An 18,909-nucleotide genomic window follows, 5' to 3' on the forward strand; every position below is an offset into this window, starting at 1 on the left:
GATAAAAACTGAAACGCAGCAAGAGTGGCAGGACCGATGGACTTCGGGAGAGACGGGCAGATGGACGGCGCGCCTGATTCCAGACATAAACGTCTGGCTCTCTCGGAAACACGGAGACACGGACTTCTTCTTGACCCAGTTCTTGACGGGCCATGGCCAATTCAATGATTATCTTTTCAAGATGAGACTACATGACAAGCCGACATGCAAATACTGCCCGGACAAAATTGACAATGCCGAACACACGTTCTTCGAGTGTGCACGGTGGAAGAACTACAGAAGCAGCATCGAAGAGATCATAGGCGCCAGGCTCTCCCCCTCAAGCCTGGTGACCTATATGATCAAACAAAAAGAAAACTGGTCAGCTGTCGCATCATACGCGCAGCGCCTCTTAAAGAAGAAAATCGCAGAAAGAGACCAGTAGCCAGGAGTAGGCGTCGTGAGACGCAGCACAGACTAGATTGAAGTAATGCTAACGCGGTTCCAATCTAGTCCTCCCCGTACCATCTACGGGGAGAGGGGAGAGGAGTGTTTTTTTAGTGGGTAAAAATCGCCACACTACCGTCCATCGTTTAATCTGCCGTAAGATGGGCGGCGGAGTAATAATGATGGCGGCGTCTTTGGAAGATCTTTTTCGTACCTCTATAAAAAAAAAAAAAAAAACCTTGGACTATTAAGTTACATAGACTGAGTGTCACACGATTTTAAGCGTGCCAATATCTGAGGTAATTGCTTAGGTCAAATCCATCATGATGGCGATGTAGAAATGTCAAAACAAAGTTTTGTTGTCGTACTTGTCATTGTAGATTCGTAAAAGAAAATGAAAAGTGATAAGTATTTTTTTAAGTTAAAAAGGGAAAAAGTTCAGTGAAATATGAAAATTTCTCATTCCATACATGCTTTTTTGATAAATGTCTCTATATTCTTTTGATAAATGTCCCTAGCTCAGTCTCAGATGTTCAGTCCATGTACTTAATGGTCTAAGTGATGAAAATAATTTTGATGCACAAACTATACGATGGCACGATCTCAAATAGAATGTTATTTACAAATTAACTTATCAAATTGGGTATTGGAATTATTCACAAAAATTGACAGTTAAAAGTGTAAAAAAAGTTTTCTGAAATTTGTTTGAGGAGCTAGCTTTATAGATATTTTAAGTAGATGGAATTGCAGTTCTTATATCCACTAAATATCATTAACAAGCCTTCGACTCGGATATAAGCGAGAATATCGGAGATAAGCGACAAATGATCTATCCATTGTAGTGTAATAAATACGAATGATTGAAAAATTAATGTCGCAATCACAATTTCAGTACAGTATACAATCTATCAATATTTGCCTGTCGCTTGTCGCATGCGGTGTAAATTTACCTTTAGGAGTATACGGTGTTCACTTTATATTCATTTACCGCTTGAAATCTTGAAAAATTTTGGGTAAGAATTTCTATTTCACTCTAGATCTTGCCTTATAATCTTCAACTAAATGGTAAGGCCGATACTAGGAATGTTCATTCAAACATGAAAGCCGGTTACCAGAATATGTCTAGTTCGCCCCAAGTGTCCATCTTCCCGTAGTTTAGTCTTCCAGTCAGTATTGGCACATTTTGACAATTTTTCAACAGAGATACGAAACGAATGGTATTTAATAAAACAGCAAAAGTTTATTATATAATCGTCGGCCTAAGCGGATTTCTTCAATACTATTTGAACTCTTTAAAATAAAAAAACGTTTAGCATGAACTACAAAGTCGGGCGAATAATAATGAAATATATAAAAGAAAAATACGAAAAATTGAAATAAACTACATCTGCTTAACATAAGTACATTTATAAGCTTAATTATTAAGTTGTATTATTTATTTTTTTTTGATAAATGTAAGAAAATTTTACACTGATTATGGTCGACATTTATATTTTTTTGGAACATTGCAACACTTAAGACATTTAAACATTTCTTAGGGGTTTAATATCAACCTCCATTGACACATCTATTTTACGGATAGTTTTATTATTTATTATCGTGCGTTTAGACCGGCTTTTTTAAAATGGTTTCTGGTTCTCTTTAACAACGAATTTATGTCTCGTGAATACGTTACATAAATTCTTTGTTAAAGAAAAATAAAAAAAAATAATAAAAATAAAAACATTATAAAATTTTCTTACAAATAATTTTTCTTATATACAATTATATTAAATTTAATTAATATAGAACATTTTTTTTTTGGTCAATTTTATTTCAATTTGTGACTTCTGTTGATTAATAATGACATTAAATGTTCTATTTATTTAGTCAAATTCAGACGTATTAAAGTTCTGAAAGTGTCACAAATTGGAACATATTATTTCAAAATTTACACATTCACCTTTTTGATTTTCTCAAAAATTGTTATGTGTAAATTTGAAAAAATAATTTAACACTATTATGCGAATAAATTTTTGGACATAATTTTTTATTTACGGTTAATTAAAAACTAAACAATTAAACAAACACATTTGTTTTTTTTTTTCATCTTCACTTTTAATTAGGTAAGTTACAGAAAGTTTTTGTTGGTTATGTAACTTCTTTTCTGGACTTAATCGGTTTCAATTTATTTCAAAGCGACTTTCAAGTATTTTTATGCAATTAAAACTTTATTTTGATAATACTGAAATTGATTTAAATTACGAAACACAAAATATTAAATCATAATTACCTTACAGTTAATCGATCAATTTTTTATGTATTATAAATAACTTTCAAAAAAAAGTGATACAATCGGAACGATCTCTTCGGGGCGTTACAAACAATTTCTTTTGTCGGAGTATGTGGGGCGTTACTTATTTCGACGGTAGTGTCCGTATGGCGTCATACTAAAAACTTTTCGAGGAAAAACTCAGTCGTAGCTTACAAGGAAAGGTTTGTATAAACTTATATATTATATTTGTGTAGTGCATTGCAGTTAGGTTTTATTCAAGTACAAAGCAACCAGCCCGCAACTTCCATGCACAAAGACATGGAGAACGGACAAATCGCATTCTATTTGAGTGAATCCTTTATATCTAATTCCTATTTCTAACACCTAATTTTAACGAAAAGACATCAATTATATAAAGGGTATATAGCAAATTTGTATAATCCTCAACCATTTGGTATGACCGACTTATTTCCAACGTTGGAGTGATTTTCTAGACACGTGAACCGGTTACCAGAATATGTCTAGGCCGCCCCATGTGTCCCTTTCACATTGCAGTTTAATTGACTGACACTAAGACATGACTTCTTCTTTCTTTCAATTTCAATTTTAATTTTTTCTAACGAGAGTAAAAAAGTTAAATTCCGGAAGTTATGGCACGCCATTTTACTATTTAATAGGCAAATTTTTATCGAGAACAAAATTAATTAATTATTTGTTTTCAATCAGAAATTTTATATTTTATATTTTATATTTTGTAAAATAAATCTTAGTAAAAGAGAGATTGATATAAGATAGATGAGAAAAGAGAGATGAGAATTAAAATTATGATGATAACATAATAAAAATGTATTTTTATTATGTATCATCATAATAATAATGTATTATTATTATGATGATACATAATAATAATACATTTTTATTATGTTATCATCATAATAAAAATGTATTATTATTATGATGATACATAATAATAAATCAGTTAATTTTATTTGAATTAGATTAAAAAAAAATTATTGAATTAAAATTATGTACATAATGGAAATAGAGAATTAAAATTATGTACATAATAAAAATGATTGAATTAAAATTATGTACATAATGGAAATAGAGAATTAAAATTATGTACATAATAAAAATGATTGAATTAAAATTATGTACATAATGGAAATATATCGCACGCCGTTTTACTATTTAATATGAATTAAAATTATGTACATAATAAAAATGATTGAATTAAAATTATGTACATAATAAAAATGATTGAATTAAAATTATGTACATAATGAAAATGATTATTATTATGATGATAACATAATAATAATGTATTATTATTACGATCATTTTTTTTCGGACATTAAATAGTAAAATGGCGTGCCATAGGAAGTTCAAGAAGAAAGCCTGCGATATTAATTTTTTATTGGTATTACTATGAATAAATTTCAAATTTTTTTCCACATGGGAATAAATGAAAGTACTAAAAGAAAAAAAAATGTAAGCAAGCCCCATTCTGTGCTTAATTTCGTGAGCATCTGTTCAACGCTAATTTGCTAGTTGGTTTGACGTGTAGACATTTTAATCGATTAACAATGGGTGTTTTCAGAAAGATAAAGTTAGTAAGTTCAGTAAGTCACTCAGAATATCTGACGTTTTTGTTCAAGTTAAAAGAATAGCTATTATTCCTATAAAAGAATAACTATTAAATATTCTAAGTATCTAACTTAATTTGTTCACAGGTTTGTCGTTCTGAACACGTTTAATTCTCTCCCAAGTTATTTTTAACACATAGAAAATTTAATTACATAAACACTGAATATTTTTACTAGAAAACTTACAAATAACACTGAGTTGATTATAATAAGAATAATACTTAAAATATGCAATTTGATTATAAATATACTACATGCCTATCAGAAGATTAGACACTGGGTTAATTGCCTCACTCTTTTCTCTTCTCATAACTATTTACATTACTCACTTATACAAGCTAGTGAGTAATAAATAGTAATTTGAATTGTATGATGTGAGTTAACCATATTAGGCCATGAAAAACCATTTAAAATACATTCTGTATTAATATATTCAATATATGTGATAAATATAGTTCATATTTAAGATATATATATTTTTTTTAAGACGAAAAAACACTTAGTTAAATATTTTTTATTGATTTGATATTATTGCATTTAAAATAGTTTGAATTTTAATTATATTTGTATAAATTTGTAAACACCAAATGAGAATATACAAATGAACTTAATAAGAATTTATGAAATATGTTTGAATTTGAGAACAACATGATTTTGAGAAATAGTCCATTTTAACAGCTGTCTAAAGACAATAACGTATAACAATAAGAAACATCTATAACATTCTATTGGTCTATTTAGTAACTTATATTCTATCGATGCTGTACTCTTTGGCCAAATTATAATAATGTCATTGGTCTACCTAGTGCCTAGGTCCTGCTGACCGCGACAGTATTTTTCTATGAAATTTGGAGTCCGATTTTCATAAGTGTTTGCTTTTAACTCGTAAAAGCAGCATTCAGAAAATGCGGCAAGTACAAAGAGTATGGTATTTTTAAGTACGATGGATCTCGAATTGTTTTAGCAACAGTGTTTTTCCTGGCATTAGAAGTAGGGTTGAGAATGTAAATTACTTAAGTTTCATAAAGCCCGCTAATAATTGATTATCAGGAATATCATACCAGTTATATGTTATTTTAATATTTATCTCTTTCAAACAAGTTGTTTTCTATTTATTTATTTTTAGTTTTTTGTTTTATTTTAGTTACTTTTGTTTTAGCTTATTGTTTTAGTTTATTTTCTCTTGTTATAGTTATTATTATTTTTTCTTTTAGTTAAGTTTTTTGTTTCAGTTTAGTTTTTTTTTTTTGGTATAAGTTTTTTGAAGTGAAACTTTTTATGGGACTCTAGCGTTTTGTCATGAGAGTTAACTCGTAGAGCTAACAAGCTAACAAACTGTTAAACTCCTTGTCTCTTTCTTATTACCATTTACTCCAGCAGAGTGAGAGAGGCCGCTAACAAGCTAACAAACTGTTAAACTCCTTGTCTCTTTCTTATTACCATTTACTCCAGCAGAGTGAGAGAGGCCGTGGGACTTGATAACTGTACATATACCATTTATTTATTAAACAAGGATAGTTCAAACCTACTTACATTTAAATCTTATATGTCGATCTTTATTTATTAAATGTTATTAAAGTGAAACTTTTTATGGGACACTAGCGTTTTTATTAAACAAGGATAGTTCAAACCTACTTACATTTAAATCTTATATGTCGATCTTTATTTATTAAATGTTATGTGTAATGTCTATATCTATTTAATATATGTTTAGAGCTATCTTTGTTTAGAATAGTCATTTTATAATTTACAATAAATTGTAAATGTTTGTATCTACTATCTTTTTTTGATAATTTTTTATTAAACAAGGATAGTTCAAACCTACTTACATTTAAATCTTATATGTCGATCTTTATTTATTTATTTAATATTTTTAATATTGTTTTTATTCTCAGTTATTGTCAATGAAGATACAAAAAATGTATGCGTCAGTCCAAAACTAACAGCGTCAAAAGTGAAACTTTTTATGTAATTCAAAAACTGTCAATGAGTGTACAAAAAAATACATTGCAGCAAAGAAAAATTGACTGGAAATTATAATAAAAATGATTTATAATAAAAATCAAGAAAAATCTACAGACTATCCCGAATTAACTACTACGGAAGTTTCACTTGTACGTATATGTATATAGTTTTATGTATATGTAAATAATAGTACGTACGAGTGAAACTTCCGTAGTAATTAATTCGGGATAGTCTGTAGATTTTTCTTGATTTTTATTATAAATCATTTTTATTATAATTTCCAGTCAATTTTTCTTTGCTGCAATGTATTTTTTTGTACACTCATTGACAGTTTTTGAATTACATAAAAAGTTTCACTTTTGACGCTGTTAGTTTTGGACTGACGCATAAATTTTTTTTTTTTGTCTTTTTTCATTTTGCTATTTTTTTTGTTTTTTCTTTTGTTTTTGTTTTGGTTTTGTTTAGTTTTAACTATAACATTTTTTTTGATAGTTTATTTTGGTATTAACTATGATAGTGTGGGTGTTTTACACTCACGCTATCAATTTTATTTACTTGCTTATTTAGTTTATTTAATTTATTTTTAGTTAAATTTTATTTACTATTTTTTAGTTTTTAAGTTTTATTTGTTTATTTAATTGTTATATTTTATTTTATTTTCCTGTATTAACTGGTTTTCTTATTATTTTCAGGGGACTAATGAGTTAAAACTCGAAGCCCCAAATGAAGGGAGGGGGGAGTTACCCACAACTGTTTCGAAATTACAACTTTTCACTCGGAGAATATAAAATGACTTTGCACTATTTGTAAATAAAATATGCAGTCTGATCGATTAGCTCGTTTAAGCATGAAAATTCTACTTGATTAGGTTTGTGAATGTTCTGAAAGCTAAGTCCGTCCGTTTCAGTTGTTTCCCTCACGTGTAATATTCAGATTTATATCAATGGACAAGACGCGAGACAATATTTTTTGTTCATTGTAATTAACAGTAAATTATGTTTTTGAAGTTTTGACTCAACAACCCTACTTAAGTTACTAAATTGATCCAACAAAATTTGAGACACGTATTATTGATGATAAAATATCATTACATATTATCTATAAACATATATTTTATACGTACAGTTACATGAATTGGATTTCGCAAAATACGACAATGCTGTCGTCAGATTGACAAATATCCAAGTAGGAATATGGGGTAATTTTATATCTTTATCAGTCACATTCTGTGTTGCTCAAAGTAAAACAATGATTAATGGAACGAAACAATTTAACGTTAAATTAAATTTTTGGTTAACATATAATTCTATAAGTAATTGTCTACATTCGCTCAGCAATAAATTTTTATTGAAATTGAGCACATTAGATCACAACAAAGATAAGCATATTATTGATTTATTCACTTTTTTTTTTTCATTTACACTACAAATATTGTAATATAACTACAACTAATTACGAAATAATATGCAAAATTGAAATCGTTATATCTCGTTCCGTCAAATTGGATTTTTTTTTTTTTGGTTAGGTTTTTTATATTGGGTAACTAAAAACTACATGAAAACGAGATATAACTTATTTCTAAGACAAAGTTACTATAGTAGACATAAATATACATTTATGCATACTTTTTAAATTCTCTAAATACTTTACATTTCCCAAAAATTAATTAAGAATTCCAGCTGTTTTTATATTTAACGTCCATTATTGTAATATTTGTCAAATTAATGAAAATGAGAATAAAAATTACTAAACTTCACATACTGTTTTTTGAGTCCGGCAATGTCAAATAGATTTCATAGATAAATACCTCATAACCTGTTTTATATAACTTTCATCTACCTACAGAATTAAATCTACTGAGGACTCAGTAGAGATGCCAATATGAAAAGAGTTGCAAGCAGTCTTTTTTTCGCATCCGCTAATACCAACGAATTTATCAGGATTCGACAGTGCGAATACTTAAATAAAATTTATCGTTTCAAGGCAATCGCTTCCGTCAGACTTCTTAGGAATTTTTACATAACCTGTTTAATTTAAATCATAAAGTTCGTTATTTTAGGTTTATGCAATCCACTATATAACTTTCATGTACCTACAGTAATGAATCTACTGAGGATTCAGTAGAGACGCCAATACGAAAAGAGGTAAAAGCAATCTCTTTTTCGTATTCGTTAATACCGCGACTTTGTCCGAATTCGACAGTGCGAATACTTAAATAAAATTTACCGTTTCAAGGCAATCGCTTCCGTCAGATTTCTTAGGAATTTTTAACATAACCTGTTTAATTTTAATCTTAAAGTTCATATATAATTAGTGAAGTTTTCACAGGAATGAAGTTTTGTGTCCATGAATTCTACATCAGGCATGAATGCTTTTAAGTTCCATTTTTTCTAGCCTTTATTTGTAATCGGGTACATTTAGGTTGTGGTTCCTTTGAGGACAGACAACTCTAAATTAACCAAATCCCTAAATAACCAAGGGCAAAAAATAACAGTCCTTCCCATTAATGCCAGAGTAATTTAAGACGAATACCTGCTGTATCTTTTAATGAAACACGAAGAGGGTTTATTAATTTTAAACATCGAATACAGTTTTCGTACAAATGTAGAAAAATTCGAAATGGAAACAGCTGGCAGTACTGGCAGTATCGTAGGGCAGTTATGTTTTCCTTACAAAATAGTTATTATATTACTAAAACATTTATTATACGACAATTGATTTTTTGGGGTAGAGGAGTTTAACATCAATTTAATATATAAACATAAATCGTTTCCTGTGAACCCTTTACTGTCTCAGTAAAGACGATGTACTGTTTTCTTTAAATGGGCTCATATTTAGAGAATACAGGATTGTTACATCTTACTGCAAGTTGACCGGAGTCAAAAATTTGAATCCAGTTTATTCGAAATAAAGCTGAATGTATGTGAAATTTAGTATTAAGAAATAACTCACTATCGGAAAAAATATATTTCTATATATATTCAATTTCTCACATGTTGGATTCGTTCATTTTTTTTTTAAATAAAATAATTAAACATTTATTATATCCGAGGGATAAATATTTCATTTAAATATTCAAACATTTAATATATACTATTTGTATAGTCTGTAGACAAACAATTTAAAAAAATTTATGGCAACGCAATACACTTTTTAATTTTAAGTTCTAGATTTAATAATATTCAGTGTTTCTATAATTTTTCAATTAAATATTAGGTAACCCTAGTAAAAATATTCGATTCAATCCGGAAATTTTCGATTCAATCCGATCGAAAATAAAAAAAAAAAATGAATACGAAATGCCATTTCCTAATCGGAATACATTTCGATTCAAATTTTTGAATAGGGTTTTGATTGGTTAATTGAATTGGATTTTTTACTAGGGAAGATTGACGATAGTTACTATTCATGTTATCTAAATATTATTTTATTATTAATTAATATCATAGATATAAAAAATAATATATATCTATGAATTATATAATATTGTAATTAAAGCTTTGCTTACATAACAAGATCAAGCTATAAAGTGTTATAGTTTGTCTATAAACAGAATATGTGTAAAATCAAAAGTTGATGTTATTAACAGTGTTTTTGTGTAAAAATTGTGTGTTATATTTTTAAATTTCTTATTTTCAGTGACGTCATATTAAAAAAAAAATATTTATTAAATATAGAGGAGCAATACATGTTCTGTCCATTATAATTTTGACTCTAGTATGTAAGTCTGTCATTGTCAAATTTGATTAGGTGTTGTCAGTCTATATATTATACAAATCTGTGGAATGGAGATAAACATTTTTTACTAGTACAAAAAAGTTCTAACATATTCATGGTGGAAATACCAAAAGTGAAAATGTTTGCTTGATTTAAGAATCGACTAGCAAGATGGAGAACTCGATGTGACGTTAGACGTAAGAATATAAATGATTATTAAAACATTAAAATGGTAGTGCTCTATTAAATTAAAAGATACTTAAAAAAATTGTTAAAGGGTGAAACGGAGCTATCACAGGGAACTGTGCCTTCATTGGATGAACATAAAAACTTCTACGGTTAATATGATGAGGAAGAAGCAAGAAAGCACTTACTGTGTTGGTGCATAATACTAGGAAATCAGCATTCAAAAATTTTAGGGCAGAATCAGAAGAAGTGGCAGAAGTGTATACATCGAGAAAATAAGGATCTTTGCTAAAAGTTGAAAATGCTTAAAAGGTTTGGTACTGGGAAGCACAGAGGATATAAGGCCTCTAAGTGAATATTTGTACTGTTGACCCAAAACTTCAACTTAACCAAAACGATTAAAAATTAATAAAATTTATGTTAAGGTTTTCTGTCAACAGAGGGTTGATAGCCCCTTTGGGTGAAATAAAAAAATGTAAATTTAAAAAGAGAGAAATAAACTGCATGCTAATTGAATTTAAGAGGAAATTTGTTTCTATTTAGAAGTGATTTATGTTACTACTTGACTATTTCTGCATCTGACATGGTGTTTAGGTGTTTTATTGTTGTCAACAAAGGAGGGGTTCACTATGGGGTTGTGCGGTATAGGTAACTGTTCGTCTGGTATGTAATTTAATTGTATATATAAATGAAGAAGTAAAAAAATGGGGGTTAAATATTGTTTGTAATACATTTGTCAAATATTGAGATTAATTCTATAAGTGTTCTAAACACCTATGATTAAGGGCCAAGGGGGTAGATATAATGGAATAATCCACCATGGTCTAGACGCTGTATTACTAGGGATAGATTTATTATCGACCTTACTTTTGGTTTTCTGTTCGAAAAAATATATTTTACAACGTCATTTAAAATAAGAAATTTAATATAAAAATAAAAATTTGACGAGACATTTAGTTTTTTGTCTTCTGTGAAGTGAAGTGGCGGATCCAGAGTTTAAATTCGGGGGAGGGTGCAATTTTGTAGTTTATATTTTCTCTTAGTCAAAATGAACTCAAATTTTGTATTTATGGTAAAATTTCCTGAGGGTTATTGAAACTAAAAATAACAAATTTTCCCGATTTTTTCAATGTTTTCAATTTTTCCAAAAACGAAAGAAAAAAAAAATTTGACAAAGTTGGGCTCATATATGGGTTAAAAACAGGTTTTCTTAGATAATTCGGGTAATTTTTCACCCTTGTATCCGCCACTGATGAAATGAAACATCGATTTTAATTTTAATAAATAGTTGTAAATACAAATTTTAAGGTTTTTTTGAAATAAGACCTGTAGCATATAGGACCTTTACGAAAATTTCTTTGTTCAAAAAAGTGAGTTCACATCAAAACAAGCGAAATATTTTTTTAATAAACTGTACAGTGCCGGATTGAGGATTTGATAACTCATAAAAAAAGCCTCTTTAAAATTTTTGACATCCTTTGTAAAAATAAATACAGTAGAAACTCGATAAGTTAAAGTCCAAGGGAAACACAAAATATTTTAAGTTATAGAGGTTTTAAGTTACCAAGGGTCTATGTTAGGTAAAGGTTAATAAAGAGGTATGTACATGTTTCTATGTACCCTAGTTAATATAGAGGTATGTACATGTTTCTATGTAGTTACTGAGGGCCTATACAGAGATAATTTATTTAAGTTATAGAGGTTGCGTATTTTAAGTTATAGAGGTTTTGGGCTCTGATGGGAAGGGAACATAGTATTTTTTGAAATAACAGAGGTTTTTATGTTACCGAGGTTTAAGTTATCGAGGTTCTACTGTAAATATTCCGTTGCCTGGTAAAAAATTTAAAGGAAATAAAACGCAAAATTATGAAAGTAATCTGAAATATTCTGATAATACACTATAATTGGCCGTAAATAAATGATACGAGTTTGCTCCGAGGCATCTCCAGGCTTATAGAACACAATTCAGGAGATTGCTCAATTTCAATGCTTTATCCAAGGGTAAATTTGTAGCAGGTGACAAGACAATTTCTAATATATCGCTCATTGCATCGATGAAAACTCACCTTTAGAAATGTTATTTTACTCTCTGAATGGAATTTAGAATACGAAACCTGATCGATGAATCTTATTACACAATTTAAGTCGTATGAGAAATATAAGCCATATTTGACATTTATTATTGATAACATCACATTAATGTCAAATATGGCATATATTGCGCATGAGCTCTTCCTTCGACTAAGGACATATGACTTTAAATTGTATAACAGACTTTAAAAAATCCTAAATGAAGACAATCTTTGTAAAAGCATAAAAATAAGTAGCTTCCAGTTTTTATCCAGTATTTTCTGATTTATAAACATTCTGTCTATATACTGACTTTGATTAAAATACTTTATATATTTTTCTGGCAGATGCTCTTTGTCTTTGTTTAAAATATAATTTTCGAAAAGATTAAAAAATAAAATTCACAAAGAAAAGTCGTAAGTACTGCAAATTATAAATGGTATAACTAAAAACATGCTTATATAATGTTTACGTTTTTAGAGATCATTTACAAGAGAGAACATACTTCGATGTCAGTTTTAAATTAAGCATTATAAATGGCATTGATATTTTGCGAGGTACCGAAGTTTTAGTTAATGTGTAATATTTTCTATGAAAGAATAAAAATTATTAATGCTATTTTCTGGGAAATGTTTCATCATTTCATGTACGTTTTTGAAAGGAAGACCAATTTTTTGTTTAAATAATGTTTTCTTATTTTGGAAAAAATTAAAACAAATTTTTAATAGGAAGTTGTATGTGAAGAGCTGCTTCCCAGCTCCAAAAGTTCAAGTAACCAAGAGTTGGGTGGGTTGGTTACTTGAACTGTCAGTTCTCAGTAACCAACCGACTGCCTCCAAAGACTTCCTTTTAAAAAAATCATTGTTTTAGATGTAACTTTCGTTTCGTAACTGTACCATTCCAGATTTCTTTACTTTCTAACTAGGAAAGCATTATTCGAAAAGAATTCAGATAATGATTTCCTTTTTCATTTCTTTTGAATAAGAAAACATTTAAAAACTAAAAAATTAATCTTAGGCTCATTTTTCAAAACTATACATGGAATATAGTTGGAACATCCAATTTTGATACATCAATACATTAACGACCTTTGAGATCTTAACAATTAATTAAACACCGAATAATCTAGAAAATACGTATATTTTAAAGTTAATCACATTGAAACTTGGGTTGGCGTTTTCTATTTGGAGGTAATTACATATGACAAAAAATATTTTCTAAGCATTCGAAAAAGAAAACTTATTGTAATATTAAATGTCACAGCAGCTACTTAGTACTATTTAGGTAACACTGATTATAAATAAAAGATGCAGTATCATTATGTCAGTATTTCTTCGGAGAAATTAGAATTCTGCCTATGATACGCTTTACCTATTTTAGCGGGGATCGAGATGCGTTTTACGAGAATGGGAAATGATGATATCGTTCACGAGGTGGTTATTTAGGTAACATGTTTACAACATCTAACATCTAAGGCAATTTTCTTTTCCTCTCAATAACCTTTTTCGAATGAGTTATCTTCAGAAAATGAAGTATTTTCATTTTACGCGGATGGGGAATGCTGGGGTTTCGATACATATTAAGGTTTCGTTTTTATGACAGCTAACAATTATGACCGTTTTTACAACAGCTAACATCAATAACCTTCTTCGAATGACTTGAGGTGATGAAAATGACGAATTTTCATTTTACGCTGCTGGGAAATGATAGCGTTTCGAAAGGTTTTAGTTTTTATTACAGCTAACATCTAACACTGTTTTCTTTATCTCACAAAAACTTTTTTGGTAAGAGTTATCTTGAGAAGATAAAAATGAAATACTTTAATTTTACGCGGATGAGGAATGCTTGGGTTTCTATTGGTTTTCGTTTTAGGCGAATGGGTAAATTTTAAGGTTTCGTTTTTTACGACAGCTAACAATTATGACCGTTTTTATAACAGCTAACATCAATAACCTTTTTCGAATGACTCTATCTTGAGGCGATGAAAATGAAGTATTTTCATTTTACGCGGATGGGAAATGATAGGGTTTCGATAGGTTGTAGATTTTATTACAGCTAACATCTAACATGGATTTCTTTATCTCTAAAGAATTTTTTTGGTTAGGGTAATCTTGAGGTTATAAAAATAAAGTATTTTCATTTTACGGGCATGGTTAATTGCGTAAAATGAAAAGACTTCATTTTTACGAAGTATTTCATGTGGTTTCTATAGGTTTTCGTTTTAGGCGAATGGGTAAATTTTATGGTTTCGTTTTTTACGACAGCTAACAATTATGACCGTTTTTACAACAGCTAACATCAATAACCTTCTTCGAATGACTCTATCTTGAGGTTGCGAAAATGAAGTATTTTCAATTTACGCGGTTGGGGAATGAATGGTTTTCGTATTTACGATATCTTAAAACTAAGACCCTTTACATTTCCACTTGTGGTCCTCTTAAAATGAAATATTTTCATTTAAAGATGGCGAATAGCGATCGCCAGATGATTATAATGAATTTTAAGGTCTAATTGGTGTTTGTTTTAACAATTAAGGCTGCCTTCTCTTTTTCCTCTCAACAAAATTATTCGCAAGAATTATCTTGAGGAGGTAAAAACGAAGAACTTTGGTTTTATACCGATGGGAAGAGGGTTTCGATAGGTTTTCGGTTTTACTATGTCTAACATTTAAGACCTGTTTTTTTCCTGTTAATTAATAGTATTTTCATTTTAAGGGTGAGAATGATAATAGCGATCGCCAGGTGATGACAATGAATTTTAAGGTTCCGATTGGTATTCGAGTTTATTATATCTAACAACTAAGGCTGTTTTCTTTTCTTCTCAATAACTTTATTCGAAGTTAATATTGAGGTGACACAAATGAGGTATTTTGGAGATTTTCTTTGAAGATAAAAACCGGCATAATAAATACATATATTTGTACGAATGAGCTGGTGATGTGGGTCCTGGTGTTTGCCATTCAGGCCATGCGATCTTTGTCAACGCCGTTCCAACTGTTGGTACTCGAGCATCTGATACAGCTGTGCTTGGCTTTTCCGATGTTACTTCCGGTGCACAGCATACTTTGAAAACGACTTTCATGTTGTGGGTTGAGCATCGGCCTCCGATTCGACGATGTAAGTCACCTTTTGATGATGTTGCTAGAAAATAAATATGAAAGTGACAGATAAACTTATATTTAAGATAATCTTCTCCAGTGTAAACTGGACTGAACACTTAGTGATTACTTCTAGTAATTTTAGAAAAGAATACTACATGACGGTTACGATTGGGATGTGAAATATTTTAGATATACATTAGCACTAGTTGGCCCATTCTCATTTGGGGATAAATAACATTTTTCAAAATAAGTTTGGGTATTTTGAAGGAATAATAAAATAAATATGAAAAAAAATACTTACAAATAAAATAATAATCATTTCCAGGTAAGAATTCCAGGCCACCGGGTTGTGGGGTAAATGGTCGAAAGGTGATTGTAAAGTACATGGTTTTAAATGGTTTGTCACATATTGCGATGATCCGAGGATTTAAGTCTGTTATTCGACATGTTTCATATTCTTCTTTAGATACATTGTATATGATATACTTCTCGGGATCACCGTCATATGCACCCGGCATATACGTCGGACATATTATGTTGACCTGGTCATATTCAAACTGTACATTCCCTTTGTTGACATCAATAATATGATCGGTATTATCAATCCTGAAACTGAAAGAAAAAACCAGATATTAGTACGTTTCATGTAATTTTATTCTAATAATATTAAAATGTTTTATTTAAAAAAATTTAAGTGAGGTTATGTCTACGTATTTATAAAAATCGTTAAAATCTCTGTAAAAAATGTTCAGAGGTAAGTTTCATTTTATAATATAAATTATTAGCCTGATACTCGCCCATTTTGTTGGGATTAAAAGTAAGGACCACCTCGTACTAGCATCTACCTATTTTGATCTTACTTATCCCCCTTCCATCGCACTCGAAATAGGAATAGGGATTGTTTTACACAGGTAAAACATGTATCCAGATTTCAATTTTTTTTAAATGTTTATAGTATTCATTCATTTAGTCTATCAGAACAGGTGGCAATGAATTGTATCTCGTTCACCACTTTTACAGAAATCTTTAATTTATGATTCAAAATGATCCTCATAGATGGCGTAGTGAAATGCCATAGGCTAAATTATGTTTTTTAAATTAAAAAAAAATATATCTTTATAAATTATAGCTCATGTGTTTGTCTGATGTATGAGTTATATTACAGTCAGTCTGATGTATGAGCTATAGTACAATTTCATTCCAATCAATTAAGTAGTTTTTGCTAAGTATGTAAAATTTATCAAGATACAAGGCCTTTTTTTAAAAATCTTATTTCGTCTGTGATACCTGGCGTAATTTTAAAGAGAATACTAAAATAATTAATACAAAACTCACTTATTTACAGATTTTATAAAAGTAGTAAAACTAAGTTTAACAAGTGAAAAGAAACAATTGACTGAGTTAATTGTTGAAATACCATGCATAGTCAGTGTTGATTACTTTATCACATAACACATACAAAAATGTATAGACAGTGTTGATGCGCAATTGTTTGTTTTTTTGACGTCACGTAAATAACAAAAGATATTCACTTTTAAATAGGCAACACACAATTCCTATATTAATACATACTATAAAATTTGCACCTAATTAACGCTCTCGTGGGTAAACAGTGATGTTTACAAAAAAATGTTTCAAACAAAAGTTTTTTATTTTTTTATAAGGAACATTTTTTACATTTAAACTTTTGATCTATCTCTAACGGTTTACAAGATGGGTCCTACGGACCCAAGACCGAATTGACCTATAATGCTCATTTACGAACTTGACCTCACTTTTTACGTCCTGAGTACGCTGTAAAAATTTCAGCTCGATATCTTATTTCGTTTTTGAGTTATTGTGACCACAGACGGACGGACGGACGGACAACCGGAAATGGACTAATTAGGTGATTTTATGAACAGCTATGACAAAATTTTTTTCCTAGCATCATTATTTTTAAGCGTTACAAACTTGGGACTAAACTTAATATACTATGTATATTTCATATATGCATGGTATAAAAACAATGGCGTGGAATAGATATATGTTAAGCGTACCATTATTACTACCTTCTAGTAAAAAGTTGAATCTGCAGGTTTATGATCAAACATTCAGTGAACGTTCATCCAAAATCATTTTATTATTAACTTTCAGAGAGTATCGATATATAATACATGTTAGCGTATTGGTTATATTGGTTATTATATTACCAATAATGTGTACCAGCTTTATTCCCTGTGTAAAGTTAACTCTTTACAAAAAAATGTCGTTTAAACTCACTATTTATAACCGTCAAGTGAAGTAACTAACGAAATTTTTAATATGCTGTTGATCGTAAAGCATGAAATAAGCAGGAGAAATATTTCAGAAAATGGCATAAATATACTATTGAGAGTTGCTTATTAAAAGTGTGGTCAGATATAAGGCAAACAATTTACAAAAAACACGGTAAGTCAAATACAAGCACTACTTCACCAAGCGAGTTAAAGTCGACGGCTCTTTAACTCGTTCCGCCACTTAGCCTCGCAATTTTCTAATACATTATGATCATTTAAAGATTAGATTTAAAATGAATGAACATCTCATTAATCTTTTAAAGGGACTTTTTCATAATTTTGAAAATTATTTAAATCTAATTTTTGACTAATATGTTCATTTCTTTTTAATTCTTTGCTCAATGGATGACAGAAATTTGTTAAAAGGTAACTCAAATATACAGGGTTCTTCAGCAAAGCTAGTCCATGGGACGTTTTGAAAAGGTGTAGCCACATTTACGTGTACAATGTAAATGTAGCTGAAACAATATTCTTGTTGGATCCATTTAAATATACTTTTCTATTTGGTGGGAGATTATTTTATGTGAGCAGGTTCATTGTTATTAACTGTAGCTGCCGGAAGGATTATATTAGAGTATTCGTGACCTTCTTCCCCCCTCCCAGATGAGTTAACCTCAGATGGTATGACATTTGAAATTTTTTTTCTTTAAGATGAGCATTGATGTTTAATTTTTGTCACTTTAACGTTAGGTAAAATAGTCACTATAAATGTGCTAGCTTGATACATGTAATATGATTTTAATACATTAACGATAATAGATTTTAATATTCGAGCAATTATTTAATTTTCTAACAATACCTAATCCAGTAGCTGTCATGATTCTATATATTAAATCTATTGTTTTTAATGCAATAACCATGTCAGTTCAGTTATATTTAGGTGTTGATCCAATTTTATTAATTATAAATTTAATGACAATCCATAAACTGTCCTGTCTGCATTTACTGGCAGGGCAGTAGTAAACATGCCTATCAATATTCAAGTTAGTCCAAGTAAATTGGCAATTTGGTTATTAGTGTATTTTATTTAAATTCTGAAACTGAAAGTTTCTTAGTGTTATAAATTGCTTAAAAATCCTTAAAAAGGTTTGTTTATTTTACGTTGAGAATTGTTTCAGAATTTAAGTAGTCAAATGTCTTGTCTTACTTGCTTGAAGTTTGTGTTTAATCTATTTGATTCATTTATATTATTTCTGTAATAATGTCATTACGCTAATGTTTTTGACA

Source organism: Chrysoperla carnea, chromosome 1 (genome assembly GCF_905475395.1).
Source record: "Chrysoperla carnea chromosome 1, inChrCarn1.1, whole genome shotgun sequence".
NCBI classification, from domain to species: domain Eukaryota; kingdom Metazoa; phylum Arthropoda; class Insecta; order Neuroptera; family Chrysopidae; genus Chrysoperla; species Chrysoperla carnea.